Below are 9482 nucleotides of genomic sequence, written 5' to 3'. Positions count from 1 at the left end.
AGAGAAATCAGTTGTTAAAAGTGTAAATGAAGACTTTAATCATGCATAGTCAGAAACCATATTTGAGGTTCATTCATTTCCATGTCACCTAATTTTTGGTGTCCTAAAAAGCTGTTGTTGTACTATTATAAAAGCCTTAAAGGGTTTTAAAATTGTTTGACTTAGCTGGAGATCAATAAAATTACTCAGACTTTTCCTATGCAATTAGGCGTTGATAAGAAACTATCATTCCAGTCTATTTGTTGAGGCATCATTAGAATTTCATATAGACTATTTGCTTCCTGCATACTACTTTAAAATAAAATTTTTGTACTGGTTAAAAAATTATAACCAGTTTTATATTCATATAAAACAACAAAAAAGAATAGTCAATATACCCATCACCCAAAAACAATAACTCTTAACAAATCAGTGTAATTTAGGTTAGTTCTGATCACATTATACATATACAATTTTAAATACTGAGGTTTTATTTTCACTGAAAATATCTTAAATAATATTTCCCCATGGATGTCTTTTGTTAATATCATTTTAATGCTGTATATCATTCTATCTAATATCTAATTTACTGAATTTATGTTGTTTCCAAATATGCCACAAATTTCACAGCTCCTATGAGAAACATAAATAGTGTTAAATGAGGTATCAATAAAAGCCTTCAAGTGATGTGGAGGCATTAGCTGATCAATCGATCACTGCATAGTTGTTTAGCATCTGTGATGTGTCTCATGCTGAACTAGGAGTTACAAAGATGACTTGGTTCAGAAGGAGGAGGATGAAATGTCAGTGGGAATGAGAGGGCAGGTCTGTGGTCCTAAGAAAGAACTCCCAACTGAGCTCCAAGTCCTGGGTTCTCATCCCAACCATGTCTCCCTAGTGCCCTGCAACTAACACTAGGCAAGAGATCAGATTGCTGAGCTCACTTCCTCTATCTTTAAATGAGAATTAAGTGACATAATTCACATAATCCAATTAGCTATGTCCCTTACTCACAGAAAGTGTTCACTAATTGCTAGTACTTTTTTCATAGTCACCTTTCATATGTGACCTTGAACTAATTCTGAGATTCATAGAGCGTAGGTTTCCTTAAAGCTTCCATAGCAGCCACCAAAAATGTGGGACAATTCCCAGGACAGGAGGGTAAGTGAAACTCAGTATCTTATAGGAAGAAAACACATGAATGAACACATTAACACATGGTGGGACTGTCATTGTGCTACATACACCCCTTATGGTATTGCCTACCTCTTATACTCTTTAATACCCCTATGGAACAGATCATTTTAATACCTGATATGAGGTGAGGAAACTATAGTTAGAAAGCTAAAGTAACTTCCCCAACCTCACTTAACTCAAATCTAGCAGACTGACTTCACAGCAAGTCCTGGTATTCTGCACTCCCTTGCTATTAAAAAAGTTAAACAGGAAGGAACGAATGAAGAAAGCAGAGAAATATTTTTATAAAACAGGAAGTATTTTTATTAACTAGTAACTGCCACTTAATTTATCCTATTTGTAACTTTAATTTTCAAATAATACGTTTGCTTTATGATTAGGGTTAATTTACTTAAAAAATGTATTGAGGGACCACTATATATCAGGAACTGTGTTAGATGCTGGAGTTACAAATATTCCCATGATGTGTGAGTATCAGTATATGAAAATATGCAACATAAGGTTGCAAGTGAAATTAAAGTCTTTATTCGGCTGACCTTGAGGAGATTGTTCTGGATTATCTGGATGGGCCCAGTGTAATAACAACAGTTCTTTTAAGTGAAAGCAGAGACCTATGAGCAGGACAGAGTGGCAGGATATGAGAAAGAAGCACTGGCCACTGTCAGCTTTGATGATGGAAGAGGGGCCACCAGCCAAAGAATGCAGGCAGCCTCTAGCAACTGTGAAAGCCAAGCAAAAGGAATTCTCTCCTAGAACCTCAAGAAACGAACAAAGCCCTGATAACACCTTGATTTTAGCCCAGTGAGATCCATTTCAGACCTCTGACTTCCAGAGCTTCAGATATAAATGTGTTTTGTTAAGTCGCTAAGTTTGTGGTCATTTGTTATAGCAATAATAAAAAACTAACGTAATAGCTTATAAACTTATTGAATTGGTATAGGGAGACTAAACCATCTGGGGGAGAACTCAAGAAAGTCTTCACTCAAATTGTTTCACATTTGTCTTGTTCTCCTTTGAAGATAGAAAATTTGGAAACCATGAAAGATGCATTATTAGTATGCTTCATGCAAGAAGGAAAGTGAGGCACTGCATTGAGTGTAACCATACTCAAAGAAAATATATCTAAGGACAGGAAAGTAAATGAAAACATATCCTTTTGATTAACATAAAACAACTTTTTATGTATACTTTTGTTAAGAGTCTCTACTTTAACTGACTTCTAGATTAGCCAATCATTTATTTCCTTCCTTCCTTCTTCACCTATTTATTTAACAAACATCAGTGAGTAAACTACTCTGTGCCAGACAGATAATCCTGTCTGCTTCAGAAAACCAATGCTAGAGGGGTGCCTGGGTGGCTCAGTTGGTTAAGTGTCAGACTTTGGCTCAGGTCATGATCTTACAGTTCATGGGTTCGAGCCCCACGTCGGGCTCTGTGCTGACAGCTAGCTCAGAGCCTGGAGTATATTTCGGATTCTGTGTCACCCTCTCTCTCTGACCCTCCCCTGTTCACAGTGTTTCTCTCTCTCAGAAATGAATAAAACATTAAAAAAGAAAGAAAGAAAACCAATGCTAGAGATGTTTTAAAACTACCAGGGAAGTTCAGGGGTGGCTGGGTTGCTCAGTCTGTTCAGTGTCTGACTCTGGCTCATTTCATGATCTCACGGTTCATGAGTTTGAGCCTTGTGTTGGGCTCTGTGCTGACAGCTAAGAGCCTGGAGGTTGCTTTGGATTCTGTGTCTTCCTCTTTCTCTGCCCTTCCCCCATTAGTTCTCGCTCAAAAATAAAACATTAAAAAAAAAAAATACCAGGGAAACTCTAAGTCAGATGGGGATCTTAACTGCCTAACAAGAAAAAAATCCTATAGTATCCCGTTCCTGCCACCCATTACTGAATGATGTTAACAATTTGTGCTGCAAGTGATTTATAACGATCACAGGGGAAATTGTAACAGAGCTTTTTTCTTATGTTTCTTTCCAAAAATATTACCTGTGTTGTTTAAAATGCACACCATCACATTTGAAAACAGCTATCACATGCTAACTGAAAAGAGAATAAAACTGTTTTGTTAGGCTTAGCACTTTGCAAAGCTCTGGGAGTTTATCATCAAAATAAAACCCATTGTTCAGGGAGAAGTGAATAGCAAGAACATCAAGAATTCTAGAGAAGATTATTCATTTGCAGTCTTATTTGGCAGGATGTCAAATCTGTGAGCTTTGCTGTGCCCTGAACTGCCGAAGTCACAATGCTTGGTCTGGCCAATTTTCACCTCCTTGGCCTCTCTTCACCAGTTGGGCCAATTTACCATAGTGGACCTGCCTCCAGGCTCTGCTAGCATTTTTAATGAGGATTTTGCCTCTTTCCCCCTTGCCTCTGAGATATCTTCACTATGCTTGACTGGATTCAAGATCGTGTAGAAGTAACGGAATTAGGCTGTCAGCACAGCTCTGCTTAATATGTTTTTAGTCCACTTTTGTTTGAGGGATTCATCTTTCTTAAATTCTCAGTGCTCTTCAGCACCACCGAACAGAATAACATTAGCGTGCTCTTGTCATTATATCACTAGTTAGACATACCCTTCTTTTGCAGGAGAAAACTCAGAGCAATAGCACTCATTAGCTACTTACATTAAAGCCTTGACAAAAGCCAGGTTGGAGTGTGAAAACTCATTTACACCTGCTGGAAGGGGATCATTAGCCAGCTGAATGATTAGAGCAACTGCATGCCCAGGACTGGGAAGGACAAGAGGGTCCCAGGGTTCGAAGTCTCCAAGCTTTTAATGCCAGTGGTGTTGAGCACTTCAGAATTCTGATACCAGTATCAGAATTAGTTCTATGACAAGCCTAAAGTGACACAGCCCTGCATTACTTCAGGGATTTTTCTTCACTCTAAGAAGGGCAAGGTCAAGAACATGCTGTTGATTAGAAAGTGCCAAGTATGGTGATTAGCAGGCCCTCCTTAAATTTAGCATGCTTTGCCTCTAGAGTCTTCATAGTATGGGGTTATTATTTTTTCTCTTTACTGTCCCCCACCACCACCAGGAGTGGAGTTGGAAGATAATATGGTTACACTGTTTTGTTTTAATGGACCTAAAGAAAATTCAACACACAAAATTAGAGATCATCTAGTCCAATTCTCCAGGTAGGTAGTGGCCTGCAAGAAACTCATGCATCCTTGCCATTGAAACAGGAGGTACACAGACTGCTCTTACACTGTCCCTCTCTTCTCCCTCTTATGTCATTCAAATACTGATCTTCCTCTCTACAAACGTGCAGAGAGCAGATGTGCAAGTCCTGTGTCAACACTGTTCACCCAGGCAATGTGATGCCAGCTTTCCCTTCTTACAGGTAACCCCCTCAACCTCTCTAAAGAACTCTAAGTTTCTTACACCATTTGTCTTCAAAGCAAGAAGGACCTATGCACTCCCATAAGATTCCTGTTCACACATCTCCTTCCTGCTCTTCCTGTCTATCTCATACAACCTTACAGCAGAAAAGGAAGAGATTATCAAAGCCTGATAGGCATGTATGATCCCAGGTCCTGTGGCTTCTTCTTAGTTCCCTACTTAGAATGTTGAGTACTTTGTGCATCGTCACCCAAGTTTTGGACACCTGTTAGCATCCTGAGGAAAGAGGTAAATTCCACTTAACATTACTTCCATCAATCTGACTTAACAATATAAAAGAGCTAGTCCTGACCTCCTTGTTGGCAGGTTTAATAATACAATTTTCCTTCTGCCTCAGCAACAGCTCAGCTCAAATCTTGATGGAACAGAGCTGCTGAACAAGTAGGGGGTGCTGAAAGCAGAAGAGCTCCCTAGGGGACTTTGGAAGAGCTAACTCCTTCCCCAAGCCCAGCAAACATCTGTTCCTGACACTATTTCTCAGAAATCACAACAATCCCTGTTGAAGGAAAGGGAGGAAGAGAGAGTTTGACAGGTCTGCATTTCCTTTGGTTGAATAGTCACCACTACACTAACTTTTAGAGAAGGCAAAGGCTCCCTTTCAAAATTAAGTAGAAAAGTTACCTTCTCTGAAAAAATATTCCCCCCAACCCCCACCAGAGCTTTTGGGTTGTCAACACAATCACTAACATTTTGATAAAAGGGAAGTTCAGAGCTGAGGATTGAGGACAATAGAGTTTATCAGCAAAATTTCTCTGAAGGAGTCTTAGCAAGGTGCTGGTTCTAACTTGGGCTGGGAACAAATACAGGTGCACGACAGAGGAAGGAAATGGAGCCTGGGTGAACTGTATTTTGATTATGGATATGCGTCTTCAAATGAGAAGCATGTAGTTCACATCTGTGTTAGAGGGGACAAAATATATTGAACCAGCCTCTTGCAAAGAGAGATTCTGACATCGCTTTTACATAATCAATGCTCTCCCCAAAGCTCAAAAAAAAAAAAAAAAAAAAAACACGTAAGTTGAATCCCAATGTTGTTACTATTTTTATTTTAATTTCTTGTCCCAAACAACTTTTTACTTGCCCAGAGAAAACAGGCCTCACAAAAAACACATGTGGTGACGTGTAGGACAGAAGAAAACCCCATAACTCAGGAACTCTGATAGTCTCTCTCTTTGCTTGGACTGTAGGTAAATTGAAATATAATAATGCTGTGAATAACTTCTAGAATTACTGTAACTATTCATACTTTATAAAGCAATTTCCATCATATGAGTTCACTCAGACCTTGGAAGAATATCATAAGGTTTCTACTTGCTATCTCTAATTGTATAAATTGGAAAGCAAACACATTAAGTGTAAGGGTCCTGCTTAATGTCTCATAGCTAGCCCATGTTAAAGCTGGATCTCAAAACAAAGTGCCATTGTCCCATTTTCTCATACTGTCTTCTTCCCCTGAATTAGCTCAGTGGATTGTCCAATACCCTTCCTACCTATTTGACTTTATTTTGTAGTATTCTGACACAGGGACTCCACTAAGTCAGGGCACTTCACTAGTCTCGCAACAGTGGCCAACTCAAGTGTTAGAACTCAAATAAGTGTCTGATGAATGAATTCATATACCATTTATTGAGAAGATATTTCAAATACCTTACTTGATGTTCTTATACCCACAATTTTGTCTGATCCTTAAAATACCTCTTTAAGTTATCATACCCATTTTATAGGTGAGAAGGCCAAGACCCAGAAGTTAATTTTTCCAGATTACTCAACTTGAATGTGTACATGAACCTGCATGCTATGTTTATCCCGTATCTCTCCTCTCCTCACCCAATCTGCACTATCCAAGAATCACAGTGATGTGGGGCTAATGAACATGTGAAATGTGACTAGTCCAAAGTGAGATTTGCTAGTAAGTGTACAAAATGCAGATTTCAAAGACTTAATATTAAAAAATGAAAGCAAAAAATAATATTTTCATGTTGATCACACATTATAAATCATATTTTGGGTAGATCCAGTTAAATATACCATTAAACTTAATTTGTTTTGTCTTGTTTAATTTTTTATTTGTGGCTACTAAAAATTTAAAATTACATAACTGGCTCACCTTTGTGACTTGTGCTGTATTTCTGATAACCAGTGTTGGTTTAAACATTCTCTATGATATTTCAAGTCTTACTTTCTCAAATATTTAGCCAAATAGATCTTATTTAAATTTCTAAGTCACTTGAAATAAATATATACCATGAAACGTAGTACTTCCTTAAATTCTTCCCTAACTTTTCCATGGAGAAGGAGTCAAAGAACAAATATTTTTCTCTAATCTGCTCCCTTTTAATTCTGATTCATTTTGGTGTGAATTCAAGTTCTCATTCTTTTCCTCTATTCCTCCCTCTCCTGCATCTCTGCCTAATAATAAGTGCCATTTTTAAAGTATCTACTATTGTATTAGCCAGTATAGGCTAGAATAAGCTCCACCAATCAATGATCCTAAAAGCTTAACAATAAAAGTTCATTTTTTCACTGGTATAAAATCATCTGCAGGTATGGATTTCTCCCTAAGTATTGGCTTATACTCCAGGTTGCTTTGATTTTATGGTACCTCCATATGAGCACAGCTTTCATTATCATACTAAGAGGAAGAGTACATCAAATTAATACTTCCATTCAGAATGTTACTCCCACAACATTCACTGGCTATATATAGAAAGCCGTATGGCTAGGCTTAACTTCAAAGGAATGGGGAAGAACAATTCTATGTATTTCAAGTGAAGATAATGGAATACTAGTAAACAGTAGTAATGTCTACCATAATTCCTTGCTGAGTGTTACAGTAGGTGGCCTTGTGTTCACCACTTCTAATTCTTATAACAATATTCTGAAGTGTGGATTAACACCATTAAACAGAGGATTAAGAGAGAGATTAAATAAGAGGAATAAGAGGCAGATTAAATAAGTTGCCCAAATTCACAGCAAATCAGTAGCTGAGTCAAGGTTTAGCCAGAACTCAAATCTCTCTGGTTACAAAACCTGCAACTTTCTAAATTTCTCCCTTATGCTTAGTCTAAAAGAATCATTCATTCTTTCATCGTCCTTCTGAACACTTGTTTTAAGTTTATATACTTTTATAATTCATTCTCTGTGATTATCTATGTGGCTGACTTTTCAGCTATTCTGTAAGCTCCTAAAGGGAGATGATTATCTACTTCTATGCCTAAAAGAGTACACAGTACAGAGCTCTGGTTTAGGAAATGTCTTTTTATTTTTTTATTGTTTATTTATTTTAGAGAGAGAAAGAGACAGAGTGTAAGTAGGGGAGGGACAGGGAGAGAGGGAAACACAGAATCTGTAGCAGACTCTAGGCTCCGAGCTGTCAGCACAGAGCCTGACGCAAGTCTTGTATTCACAAGCTGTGAGATCATGACCTGAGCCGAAGTCAGACACTTACTGACTGAGCCACCCAAGGCAATCCAGAAAATATCTTTTTAATTGAATGACTACACTGATCCATTTTCCAGGGAATACTATAGATCCACGCAAATGTGTAAAGGTTATTCTATAGACCTTATGTAATTTAGAGTTCCATAAAAAGGGCATTTTTATATGATAGCCATAAGGGGAGAAGTTTTTACAGAGTAATCATGTTCTAGTTAAGGAAACAAAGGTAACTTAAAGGAAAGCTATTCAGGAAAAACAAGTCAATGTGATTCTCAAGTCGACCGAATCAAGCCAGTCAAACCCAGGGTTCCAAAAACGTGTCTAGCAAACCAAATGCAGCCTTACTTCTTTGTTTAAATATTAACTATGCTGCTTTTGTGCTCTAATGGCAGAGATGAATATTTGCAACAAAGATTTTGCAAAGATGAAAATAACAACTATCTGGCCCTTTACAGAAAAAAAATTGGGAAGCCCCTGTTCAAACCAAAACTCTTTCCTTGAGAATTAATCAAACTGTATCAAAGCAATACCTGAATTCAAGGGTTTCTTAGAGAAGGAACTTTTCAGTGCTCTCCCACCAAGGACAAAACAATACATCTGCAATAAAGAAAGCTGGTTTTACTGGCTCATTGCAACCAGAAGGAGCACTCCATGGGTATATCTGAAAGAGTATTGGGGAGGGGTTGTAGCATTTTACATGTGTTAGGTAATTTGGGGGAGGGTTTAAGACAGTGTGGTGCCTACTGCCAGAAAGTGGGGAAGAATTCTGATCAGAAAAAGTTCTCCCAAGAAATAAAACCAGTAGGAAAAATATATACATATATATACACACACATACATATATATAATGTATATGTACATTATGTATACATACATAAAACATCTATAGATGATAGGTAGAAATAGATACAGGGAGATTTATTACGAAGAATTGGCTCACAATGTTGTGGGGGCCAAGAAGTCCCACAATTTATTGTCTGCAACCTAGAGACCCAGAAAAGCTGGTGGAATGATTATGTTTTAAGCTAACGTCCTGGTAACCGGTGAACCACAGGTGTAAATCCAAACCCAAGGGTAGGAAAGGATGAAATGAGATGAGAGGAGATGAGATAACCCGGCTTAACCAGTGAGGCAGGGGAAACAAGGGCAAATTTTGCCGCCTTCTGACTTTCGCTGTATTCATGCCCTCAAGAGACTGGATGGTGTCCACCCATACTGGCGAGGTCAGTCTGCTTTACAGTGTCCACCAGTCCAGATGCTGATCTCATCTATAAACATCCTCACAGACATACCCAGAAATAATATCTAATCTGGGCCCTCGTGGCCAGTGAAGATGACACATAAAATTAACCATGACAGTATTTTAACATTCTTTATCTAAAAGGGAAGAGGAATGGAGCAGGGCTAACCACACAGAAGCAGCAGTCACTCCTATTAGCTGTGGGACGGAGATGTTTGATGGT

This window comes from Hyaena hyaena, unplaced genomic scaffold (assembly GCF_003009895.1).
Source record: "Hyaena hyaena isolate Hyena2069 unplaced genomic scaffold, ASM300989v1 scaffold_1057, whole genome shotgun sequence".
Classification (NCBI taxonomy): domain Eukaryota; kingdom Metazoa; phylum Chordata; class Mammalia; order Carnivora; family Hyaenidae; genus Hyaena; species Hyaena hyaena.
The sequence above is the reverse complement of the archived record's forward strand: the minus strand, read 5'-3'. Positions refer to the sequence as shown.